The 12,508-nt window shown below is 41.8% G+C and overlaps 1 long non-coding RNA gene across 1 annotated transcript; it reads left to right on the plus strand.

The window, feature by feature from the left end:
• Positions 1-9,628: 9,628 nt before the first annotated feature.
• LOC116436747 lies at positions 9,629-11,789 on the plus strand. The gene is made up of 3 exons (XR_004237057.1): positions 9,629-9,668; positions 10,100-10,224; positions 11,543-11,789. It is a non-coding gene; the product is annotated as an uncharacterized LOC116436747 (long non-coding RNA).
• The last annotated feature ends 719 nt before the right edge of the window (positions 11,790-12,508 follow it).

The raw sequence follows: 12,508 nt of genomic DNA on the forward strand, positions 1-12,508 counted from the left end.
ATTTGTAAGGCTAAAGCAACAATCTCAAATTATTTATGTATCATCCACAAGCTAATTTCAGTATATTATCTGGAAAAGCTATGGATTTTTTTCCCTAACATTTAGGATTGAGAACATCTTAGGGTCTCTATGTATCACAGTACTCAATGTTGAAATGGTGGATACTTTAGGTTTTGAATGGTAACATATATTATTTATAATATTTTCTTTAATAATGGTAAGGAAGTGCTGCACCCTCATAGAAAATTAACATACAGGGTTCTTATTAAATGTGAGAACTTAGGAGGACAGTTTTATCTTTGCAGCAGTTCTAAATAACAGTTTTGGTCCTTTTTGGTTTTTTTTATAGGGGAAAAAACCCCTCAAGTATTATCAGTGATTGCTTTTACTGCAAAACTGACTCTACAGCATTAAGTTACATTCTCCCCCAGGAAACCACTTTCCTACACGGCTTCATTGGAACAAGAACTTGAGGAGTTGAGTGGGTGTTCAGTGCTCTGCTGCAATAAGGTCCTGGCTGAGGGGAGCCACGGTGTGTTAGCCCCTGGGCTCCTGCAGGGATGCAAATCCAGAGGAAGGCGAGAACTGTGAGAGAGGAAATGAGCCTGGTGGCTACTCTTGATAAAAAAGGGAGAATTTGTGCATGCCAGCACAAATACTGTTTTTAAGGGCATAGATAGCATCTTTGGGGATGTTTTATTTTTAGCTCGAAAACTTTAATATGGCTAATTAACTTCAAATGGAATGTATGGCATAAACAGGCAGAAGCCTGCTGGTGAAATTAATTATTCACCCTAGGAAGGGACAAGGTACATATGAGGATGCTCAAAATGGGAAAGGGGAATTTTCTGTGTGGAAAAGTCTAGAAGCAAGGCCCAAGCTGAGTTCAGCATGTAAAGTTAAAGGTTTATATTTGTCTGATGATTACATAGGACTGAAGTGAAGAAGGCTTGTGAGATCTTCATTGAACTTCTGTGTGAAGGTACAGAAGTTTAAGCACCTGAGAAGGTCTCACTTCATGGAGACTGCACTGGAGGAAGAAGTCTGTGTGTGGTGTCATCTAGTGCAGCATTTTTCATCAGGGGAAGAGCCCGGCCGCATCATGATAGTAACAACACTAAATGGTGTTAACTAGGAAGGAGAGAGAAAACACTTTAAAATCCTCTGCAGGATCTGATTAGCCTAAACTCTGTGCTCTGGAGGCATAAGAAAAAAAGTGAGCCTGGCTCAGTTTCATTGGGAAAGAGGTGATTCTCCTTGTCTGGAAGTTAAAGAAAAAAACTCAGACTCTTCAGTGATGACGCCTACAATCACTTCCCAGACATACTTTGAGCACCTTGCAGATGAAGCAATGGGAAATTTTAAGTACGAGGATGCTGAATTTTACAGTTTGGTGTGCCTTCATTGCCAAAACTTGGTCTGATGTGTCCTGTGGAAATGCAGTCCTGCTGGTGCAGTCCTGCTGCCACGTGGCTCTGGGAAACCCCACAGGCACCGCGGCAGGGAGAAGGCTGGAGGCTGCCCACATCTACATTCTCCCTCCCTGGAGGTGGTGTATCCTTCAGGTCAGGAGAAGTGCTGCATCATCCATTTCTGGGCTTTCTCTCTGTGTGTGTGTATGCATATGAAAGAGTGGGAGGGAGAGACTGTTCATTTTTTGTGTCCCTTAATTAGGAGCGTTGTTACCATGGCTCTGAGAAGAATTCAACTATCATGGAGATGGCTGTCATCACTCCCCCGTGATACAGCTTGCAGTAGGCCGATGTAGTCAGCTTTCTGACTCAGTTAGAGACCAGAGTGGGAGGCAGAGGCCCTACAGATCATCTCTGCCCGTTAGAGGAGACAAAGCAAATTACTTGTGAGTCATTGCTCCACATGTGCCTGCGCACTTTTCTGGGTTCTCCACCCCAGATTGAATCCAGCCAGGATTCAAGGCCACTGCTGCTGGCTGTGCTGGCCTCCCAGGGCTGCATCCTTCTCCTGGGCAGTCAGGCATGCAGAGCTTCATTTCATGGCTGGGCTGTTTCTTGACTGAGATAAAAGAGAGGAAGATGGTCTTCTCCCAGCTACACTTGCTGTCTGCATCAGCACGACGCAGTGCTCACACCCAGATGAGCAGTGGAGGCATTATTGGGGATGAGCCACCTCCACAGCTTTCTGACATGGACAGGGATGCTCAGGCTTCACAGGTGTGTCTGGTTTGTGCTGCCTGCAGAGATGCCCATCCCTGCAATCCATGATCCACTGGTACCCTCCACACTGTTTTTTTTTGTGTACACCTAGGGATTCATAAGCGATGCAGAGAGATGGGCAAATGGCAAACCAAGCTAAGCTGCCACAAAAGTATAGCCTCTATGAAACTTATTCAGGAGTTAATCTTGAAGACACAAAGAGAAAGATGAAGAGACAGCAGGGAGGAAGAGACAGCAGGAATTTGCTGACGCTTCTACGAGCCAGCATCCTTCCCCAGCCTACGAGTGTGTGAGTGTGTGAGCGCTCATGATGGCAATTTATAAACACCAATAATTAATCCTGAGCTGGACCACTGAGCCACCTTCCCTTCCCTGTAGGTGACTGAATTCTGCAGGGACTGCTTGTGCATTCTGGATGGATCCCCATCTTAGCAAACACAGGAGGTACAGCCTGTTCCTGTGCCACTGCCTTGCTCGCCATCTGTGAGGATGCTCTTTGTCCACAGGCTGATCCCACCTCCTCCTCATTACAGACTGGATATGACCAGAGGACCCCACTGCAATTGACATCAGGCAAGAAAAAGGCTCGTAATTGGCTTTGTTTTGCATCATTTTGTTAATAAGCCAGCTGCACTGGGAAATGCTATTTAGGCCGCACATTTGAGACAAAGAATATATTCCTGTCTAATTTAAAGCATTAAAATCTGGCAAATCTAGCCATTAAAACTCTACATGTAAATTTAAGCCATATAGTTACCCAAACACTTAAAAACTTAAGTAAATTTGCAGTAAGATTTGCACGGATTTATTCCACATATGTCTCCCCTATGGGAGTCTCACGGCTAAATCCCTGTGCATCTTTTATCTTACTGTAAATACGTACACTAACGATGCATAGAAATAGCTTTCACAACCTTGATTCACCAGTAATTTTTGTTTGCATTACTTTTTATATTGTGTTATAAAAAATCAGCAGTGATTTAACATTGAGGAATTCCTACCACTTTGTTATGGCCCTCTACCGAGGAGAAACCAGCACAGAGATCTGCAAACAATGATTTAATTTGTGCAGCCACTGTATCTCACCTACTTGCATATCAGTAATAGTCCATCTGCTGCTGACAGCCTGTTCCAAACGTAGTAATATAACCAGTAATGGTGCTACAGTAATGCAACACACCACAGCAAATCATCCCATAAAGGACACAAAGTGTTTGCCAGGGTAGATTTGAAAATACTTGGTTTGTGTGTTATCTTTTTCTTGCCAGTGCCATTACACTAGGAATGAGGCTTATGTGAATAATTGGTTGATGCTTGAGCAGAAAAGTTAATATTTATTCAGGGGAATGGTTTGTGTGGAGAACTATTGATGCAACTGGACACAAGTCTGTCATCAAAAGGGGTTTTTAGTATTTTGATGGTGGTAAATGTTTCCTGAGTGCTATGACTGAATTCAGTCCCTTTTTTTCCTTCATAAATCAAGGATGAAAATCAGTATTATATAGCTGGACTTAGGAGTTGGATACTTATCAATGTGATGAGAAGGGACATTACTGTGCCTTCCTAATCCACTACTGAACTTCTCATTCCAATATGTACAGAGAAACTTTTGTTCTCAATGATGTTTGAGACATGTTTCCTCTAATGGGGAGTGAGCCAGAAAGGGCAGTGGCAACTGGCAGAGAGGAAAACATCAAAGGTGCCTAAGAGGAGAATGACTGCAGGACCCCTAAAGAAGACAAGAAGATATGCTGAACCCTGTTCAGATCTATATTTTCTCTGTGAATAAATAATGCATCAGGAACACAAAGCCTTTAGGTGCAGAGTTATGTGTCCACATTAGTGCTCAAGTGTTTTTTTTATTGTACAAGGAGTTGCATCTGAAGATCAATGCATATCTTATGATTTGTTTAGTCTTTGGCCTTTTTTTTCCTTTGATTAGTGTTAGTGGGTTTCTTCCTTCAGGAAATTATGCTAATGTTATCCTGGATATAAGACAGTTTTGTCCCTAAAATGAAAGCACTGAACCATGTGCTCGTGGTAACTGTCATTTATGTGTAGCAGTCAAAAACCTTATGTAAGTGGTAAATCTTTAAATATTTGTAAATGTCCTCCAGTTACTATACCATTCCAGTGATCCTCAGGTCTGTGTTCTAGTCCAAGTGAAAACGATCAGAAGTGTTTGATTTCACTTCTCTCTCATGGATGCCCTTCAGGCAGTGTGAGAGGTGGCCAGGGAGACAGCAGTCCCAGACCATCTCATAGGGAAAGAGGGGCATGTGTTAAATAAATAAATACAGGGAGACAGAAACAAAATGGAAATGGAGAGGAGAGGAGAGGAGAAGGAGAATCTGTGCTGGTTTCCTGCTGACTCTGGCAGGACTGATGAGACGTGTTCAGGAGCACAGAGGGGTGTGAATACACTGTACAGAATGAAGCCTGCCTGTATGAACATAACCTCTTGATATTGTTTCAGCAGATTTGAGCTGGCAGAGTGAATTTATATTGGATCAATGCTTGGTGTTATGTGACCACAGCATTTCTGCTCCTGTGTTAGCAGCCCTGAAGCCAGATCTGCAGCACAGTCAAACCATGGCTTGAATTGGCATAAAGAGAAAAGCTATTTAAGGTCATGGTTGTGGCAGACTGCTGGCTCTGCCTCGAGCAGCTTGTGTAACTGCTCCACGAGCTCTGCTGCCTCTGAGCACCATGGTGTCTGTCTGTCACAGTATTTATTGCTGAAAAGGGGAAAAGAGCTGGAGAAGCACAAAGGGAACATGTTTCCACAGGTCACCCTTGTTGTACCAAAGCGTCATCCAGCCAAAGCCTGTGGTGAGCTTGTGGTTCAAGCAGGTTCTGTTTTCCAAGGCCACATTTTGTAAAACCAAGACATCTCTTGCAGACACACATTACTCTTTAAAGAGAAAGCATTATTCATTAAAATCAAACTCTCTGCTGGTGAGATGGCGCTTTCCTGGGACTTAATTATATCAGGTTTAGAAGAACAACAGGCAAGGATGTTAGGCTTCCTGTCCCATGAGGAGAAGAAGTTCCACTTCCATAATTTTAAACTCCCTTTAAAAATGAGGGCAGGGAAAAAGACTTCGGAATAATTCTTTCTCTGGTTGGGAATTAGAAATTAAGAGATCCAAATACTTGTATGAATGCAGGTGTAAAATGGATCACAAATTTTATAAACTGCTCTACTGTCTAGGAAGGACAGAGGACAGCAGCTCCCCAGATTTCACCTAAATGCTTCAGAGCAGAGGTGTTTCATTCTGGACAGAAACTATCGCTTTGAAGAATGGAAAACCTTAGGGCAACGAGGGAGAATAATTACTCAAATATTTGAAGTTAATTAATGAAATATTTAAGGTTAGACTAATATGTTGGACATGCTATCATTGGTGTGATTTTCATAACATCTTTTCCACTCATAGATTTTGTTCCAGTTAATAGCAGTGGCTTCATTTTGCCCCCTCTGTCTGGACATTGCATCCTCCAAAGATCCAAGGCTCAGATAGAGTTGCCTGACATCCTTTCTCCCCCACACAGCACATAAAGAGGTCCTTATTTTGAAATCAGTTTGTGTACAACTGTAGAGTAGTTGCATATCTAGTGTAAAAAAATACCCTGAAGTATCTAAAAAGTACAGATTCTTTATTATTATGGAAGAAAGATGATTAAAATGAATTTTCAGAAATCTAATGGGGCCAGTCTATCAGATATCTTCAAGCCATGCACAGTGCTTGAGGTCAGACCCTTCTACCCCATGGAAGGAGTATCTGGAAAGTGCTGGGGGCAGAAAACAAAGGCTAGGACAGCACAGTAAGACATAACTTCTCCAGGTTTGTGCTGGAGCTGCAATTCAGGCTGGAGACCCTGACCAAACTGGATATCACCTGCAGGAGGATCAAACACCAAGTGCCACTGTCTTACTTTGTTGAAAAGATTTTTATACGCTATGAATCCTTTCAGGATTGCCTGAATCTCCTCATCTTACACCTAAGAACTAATCAGTCTTAGGCCATTTTAAAATGCAGCACATTATCATAGGGCTAGGGAATAGTATTTGAAGGCTCATTAATTAAGCCAGTTTCCTTTAATGCAGGCAAGGACACCTTTAGTATCTTTCTCTAAATGTCCATTTTGAAATGAACTGACTTAAAAAAGTCTACATACAAAATATGTACAGCCCTCCCTTGTGACTTTGTGGCATAAAATGACAGCAAAAGCCCAGCCTGTTGATTTAGAATGCAAACAAGAAATGTGCTATGCAGGACTTATGACTTCCTCTGTACACACAGGTGGAGCTTAGAGAGAGATTTCTTCCACTTTTAAGTTGCCACTTAAAAAAAATCTACTTTAATTTGTGTACTAGTTTGAAAACAAACCAGGGGGAGGCACCAAGTCAGAATAACAATTTAAGGGGGAAATTAAAGAAAAGGAAAAACTTCAAGAAAACACTGGTTCAAACTGACAGAGTCAAGATACAACCTGACACCCTGTTAGTCAGGGTGGTGGCTGCAGTCCTCTGAAGCGGTGATCCTGTAGAAAAAGGGTCTGCTCTTCCTCAGAAGGTCCAGTAGTGGCTGTGTAGCTCCTGTCCTCTGGAAATCCAGTGAAAGGGGGTGTCACTGGTGTTCAGAGTCCCAGATTATATCCACGATGGGATGCTTGGTTCCTCCCTCTGGGTGGAGCATCTCACAATGGGGTAATGAGTCATGAGGCCAAGTGTTGATTAGGCTCATTAACAGAAGATGGTCTGGAGGGAGTTATCTCTGAGTCAGGCGGCAGGACAATGATGGGCAATTAACAGCAAGATAGTCTGGGGGGAGGAGGCAAGGAAACACTGCCCCACCTGATTTCAACAGCTCATGAGCATGGTAATGGAATACACTGCAACCCAGGACAATTTGTCACTTGATAAAATCTTTGTCACAAGATAAAGTCTTGATGGTTGGTTTTTTCCTCAAAGAGGAAGGGAAATGAAAAAAAAGTGCCACCAAACACATAACAAATTTCAATAATATCTGGAAATATACATGTATTTCACTCCTGCATTTACCACAGTAACAGCATTCTGAAATGAGAAAGAAACAATTGCTCTTATGTAGTGCAATGTTGTGCTTTGACATGATCACATTTCTGAACACTTCTGCACTTTGGCTGCAGGCAGACACTCTTCCAGGTTGAACCCTGCCACTGGACAAGGATGCTCCCCTCAGCATGCCCTCAGTTTCTTGGTGCTGTGCTGCAGCTGGAGGCTGCTGCTCTGTACCTGTCAGCACAGGAACTCATGGAAACGCTTCCCAACTCGCTTCAGTCCAAACGGGAAGGGCCAGCTCAAAGAAATCCAGTGGCAGGTGTTTGTTCATAGAGGCCACTTAAACTCAATTGCTTAGGGAGCAATCAGAAAAGCAGTCTGGTTTTTGCTAACAGGTAGCAAAAAGTGGCACAGGAGCCAGGGTGGTAACCTTACCACCAGCACAGCTGCTTGAAAACAAATGCTTGTCTGTCCTGTGTGGGCAGATGGCAAGTCACATTAGCTGACTGTAATATAAATTGGATGTGAAACTGTGCAAACAGGAGCAGAAGAAATGCTTGTTGTTATGGGCTAACTAATACAAATCATCCACGAGTATTCACTCAAGTATTTCTTCTTGGAACCTTTAGAGATCTGTCTTTTTTTACAGAATACCTTTGATTAAGCAATCGATCATGATAAAACATGTTTGAGTGTTTTCAAAGAGGTGTCATTTAGCTTATCTTCCCACCTATCAATGGCAAATGCCTTCCTGATAAAGAGAATTCGTGATTAGATGTAGTAGAGAAACTTCCCATTGACCAAAACCCCCTGCGATGCAACTTCAGTGATGCTTGGGATCCCACCTGTTTGTGTGATACAATTACATAAGCAAAACCTAGAATTAAAGGACAGACATGATGTTACCTGGGAAAGAGACAGGGCTGGTTTTCAGAGCTGTAGGTGATTATTATGTGTGCCTTGTTATTTTCTGCATGGAATCTCAAAACAACATAAACTGTTTAAGGGAAAGATTTTGCATCCTTTCTCCTTTTCTCTAGCAGAAGGGTCAGAAAGCCCCTATGGCCCCTTTGAAGGACTGAGGAATTATAACCCAACTTCAACCTCCCTTTGAAGTAAATATTATTGAGTTATTCTAGTTATTAATGACCCTAAGCACCTCACTGACCCCTGCCAAAGCTTGCTCTGAGCCACTGCACTGCACAAAAATTTTGGCTTCCCCAAATGGAGAGGCAACTTCTAAATGGCAGCTGTGGAGAAGCCTCAGAGAGTGAGAACTGCTGCCAGAGGAGCCACACAGGGTGGTCTACAAAATGCTGTCAGGGTTTTACCTCCTGATGATCCAGAAATACTTAAGGAGCTGGCATGGATCAATTCTGCCATCATTTGTCTTCTTTTTTGAAGCTGCGATTTCTGTTATCTCAAACATGCTGGAGGAGATAGAAAATTCTCAGTTCCATTTTATCCCTCAGTTTGGAAAATCAAAAGATAAAGAAGATGTAGATCTGATACTTAAATAGGATCAGGCACTTCAAAGACAAAACTATTTTCCTCCTCAGATATTCCAGAAATTTCTTCTCAAAAAACCCTGTTCTTTGTTCCTGTGATTCAGAACATAGGAAATATGTGGTGCTAAGGCTTTCCCCCTTATTCACACAATTTTCATCTTGCCAGAAATCAAAGTACTACAGAGGAGGTGGAAGCTTAAAACTGTCTATTCTGCTACCATTAAAGGATGCCTTTTTTATTCAGTTTCAACAACTTTAAATGTGAAAAACAAAAGAATCTATTTCTAAAGAAATATTCCCTATCAAATGTAATTATAAAATAATTAAATATTCCAGAAGCTTTCTTTTTACCAGATGAGCATACACATGGTTTTGTGGTCATGTCCCCTTTTGATTCAGAAAACTTTTCTAACTGAGTATTTTCTACTGTTAAATTAAATCTGGTTTTCAGGGGTGTAGGGTGGTGTTTTCACTCCTCATATACTTATTTACCTGTTTATTTATGTCCAGCCACTGCAAAAAAGATTAAGGATAGTCCCAAATTCCCTAGATGTTTCTACCATGCCAGTATCAGGTGCCACCACCAGCTGTTCTCAGCCTTCCAGCTACTGCTCCAAGAATGGAGCAGCAAAGCCTTTCTCACAGGCACACACAGAGTTTTCCAGCTGATTTTGATGGGACTTGCACAGGCACATTCTGACGGCATTGGGATGACATCTCAGAGATCCCTATCTTCACTTTCTGCCTGAGCTTGTCAAGGGCTAAGCACATTCCTAGCATTGCTCTGTGACAGGTTATAATTGAGACACTGAAAATGAGGGAGGGGTTTCCATTCAGTGGTTAATGTAAGCACCTCCCTCCATCTGCAGAACACATCAGATGGACAATCAGATTAAAAGAGGGAGGTGTTGCAGGTGCCAGGTGGGTTTAGACTATGCCCATTTTACCCTTGTTATGCCTTAGGATTTAGCTTTTATATTTTTCCGATCCTGTACTGCTTTAGTGTGTAACTAAAACTCCATAGCCTGCTAGCTACTGTTCTCCCATCCTGGTTAGACATAACAAATCCTTTCTGGGTCTGGGTCTCAAAGACACCCTGTTGTCCCAGGCTCCAAAATATGTAAACTGAGCCTCTGGAAAGGTGGAACAAACTTGGGGTAATGACATCATTACCTGAAATCATAATTGGAGAATTAACCCTGATATGCAAAGGGACCAAACTTCTAAAAGTGTGAAAAACCCGTGACCTGGCGTCCTTTTTTGGGTATAGCCCTAGGGCTCTGTGCCCATAGTGTACCTTTGTTGAAGGCCCTTCAATAAATACCTGCTTTTATTCTCTTAATCTTCTCTAGACTGTTTCCAGGAAGCCACTCCAAGGCATCAGTTCCACTGCCTGTGCAGCAATGGCCAACAGCTGCTGCCTCTGTGTTTGTTATTTCTGCTGTTTGCTGAAGTTGTCCTCGATGTGGCTGTGTAGGTAAGGAAAGGTTTGGGAACCTTACCTCCTCCACAATCAACATCAAATCCAGGTGATGATTCACTTTGACAAATAGGTTGGAGGATTTTCCCACCTGCTGGCTTTCTCCAGGAGATAGTGTCGTAAAAAGTCCTGGAGGAATTTTTTAATAGACTCTATCTTTTGGGAATTATTATTGTGTACATCTGTTCTTTTTCTACCTCTGAGGATAATCTGCATTGCTGGGAATATAGTCAGAGAAGCAATTCAAGACATAATACATTTTTTTTACTCTTCCTGCTTACTGCCCCTGATTCTTCTTGGGTATTGGGAGACCGTATGGGAAGTTGTTTTTTTACTAAGGGATTTCTTCCCCATTCTGTGGGTTATGGCTTTATCTTTCTCTTGACTTGGCATTTCCCTTTAATCCTCTGTGGAATATTTATTGTTTTTCACTCTGGCCTGGATGCATTTTTGGCTACATTTTTTTCTTTTATGAGAACAGAAACCAATCCTGCTCCTCCACACCCACCTCGTACTGGGTGAGATCACAGTTCCACAGATCCATATTAGGTACAAGCATTTTCCCAAAGATTACACAGCAGATAAATCTCTCCATTTCAGCACATGGTTTATTACTGAATATATTGTCTGCCTACACATGCAGGAACAGATAACCAGTGATTTATATTTTCATAATGACTGCTGCAGTGATTCATTTACGCCGTGGTGTATTGGTGTCAGGGCAAATCATTTATGTAAAAGGGGAGAGAGATCAAAGAATAAATGGCAATATAAAGCGGCACAGAAAGGAAAAGAGGGTAAAAAAAGCCTGGACAAATTAAAATGCTTTCAGTGACCTGAGAAAAGTTGTGGCAAAGGAGATTTTGTATTCCTGCTGCTTTTTTTTTTCCAGGGATGGGGCATCCACAACTTCTCTGGGCAGCCTGTACCAGTCCCTCACCTCCCTCACAGTAAAAAATTTCTTCCTAATATGAAACCTTAATTTCCCCTTATTCCTTGTCCTGTCACTACAGTTCCTGATAAAGAGATTAAACACTTGGTCAGTTTAGTCTTTTCATGTCTTACTTGGAGGTAACCCTTCAACTTGTTATGCTGATATACCTTTAAAAAATCGGCCCCAGACAGGCACTATTAACATGTCTAAGACATTACACAGAAGAGCCAGATCACCATCACCTGTACCACAGAAATCTCACTGAAGCTGGTAAGAACTGCTGTAGCCAAATCTGTCAGAAGCGCTGTTTACAAGAGTGCTTAATTTGGTGCTGATCAGCTGCTGGCTGATAATTACATATCTGTAAATCTTCCTTCACAGATTCGTTCACACAAAGACGTGATGTCACAAATTCTTGTGCAAGGAGAAGTTCTGCATGGGTTAAGGAGCCAGAAGACAGTGACAAATGAATAAAATGACATAACAAAAGCTCAACATTTAAATCCTATGAATAATTGCTGTGCACACTGAAGGATTAATTGAAAAATACTTGGCAATAAGCACATTTCTGAATACGAAATGTATTCACCAGTACTTTGCAAATAAAAAATGAGGCTAAGGTTATGAATAAATTGTTCAGGGTTTCTACTTTTAACTCTGGAATATTTGCTGACAGCATTGTTGAAATCAGAGAGGGAATTTTTGTGGTAATATTGAATAGGTTAAAGAAGAGATAACATCAAGACACAGAATATTCAGAACCTTCTATCGTTAGGAGAAATAGTGGTTTTCTCCCCATAACTTCTTTCATAACTGCTTTTCAGCAGTGCCAAGCAATTCTGGATTTTTTGTTGGTTACATATGAGCTGAGACTTGCTATATCCACTGATTTAGAAATATTTAGCAGCAGAAAGCACATCACAGCTGGACTTCAGCAATTTTTATTTCAAACAAAACCACAGCTTTTAGTTAACACAAAGCTATTCATTAACGGAAAAACTTGGCAAGTGATTTCTGGTCAAAGTGAAATATTTCACTAAAACCTTTTCATTTTCTTGCGTTTTCTCATGTCATGTGGCCATTTGAAACGTGTCTTGCCTACACCCTATTAAACTATTGCAGAGCATAATTCCCCTGCGGTTGCCCAGTCTCCCATCACATTGACCAAAGCCAGTTAAATTTGTTTTGACTTGCAAAGCACCTTATCTATTATTCGTCCCTCTTTAGTCACCTCACTGAGGAGGCTGCTCTTTGCCTTTCAAATTGCTGGGCTTGTTTTACGCCCACTGCTGAGGCGGTGGGGACGGGTTTTGTTCCGCCCTTTGCTGCGCTGCACCACAGCAGAGG

Source organism: Corvus moneduloides, chromosome 2 (genome assembly GCF_009650955.1).
Source record: "Corvus moneduloides isolate bCorMon1 chromosome 2, bCorMon1.pri, whole genome shotgun sequence".
NCBI lineage: Eukaryota > Metazoa > Chordata > Aves > Passeriformes > Corvidae > Corvus > Corvus moneduloides.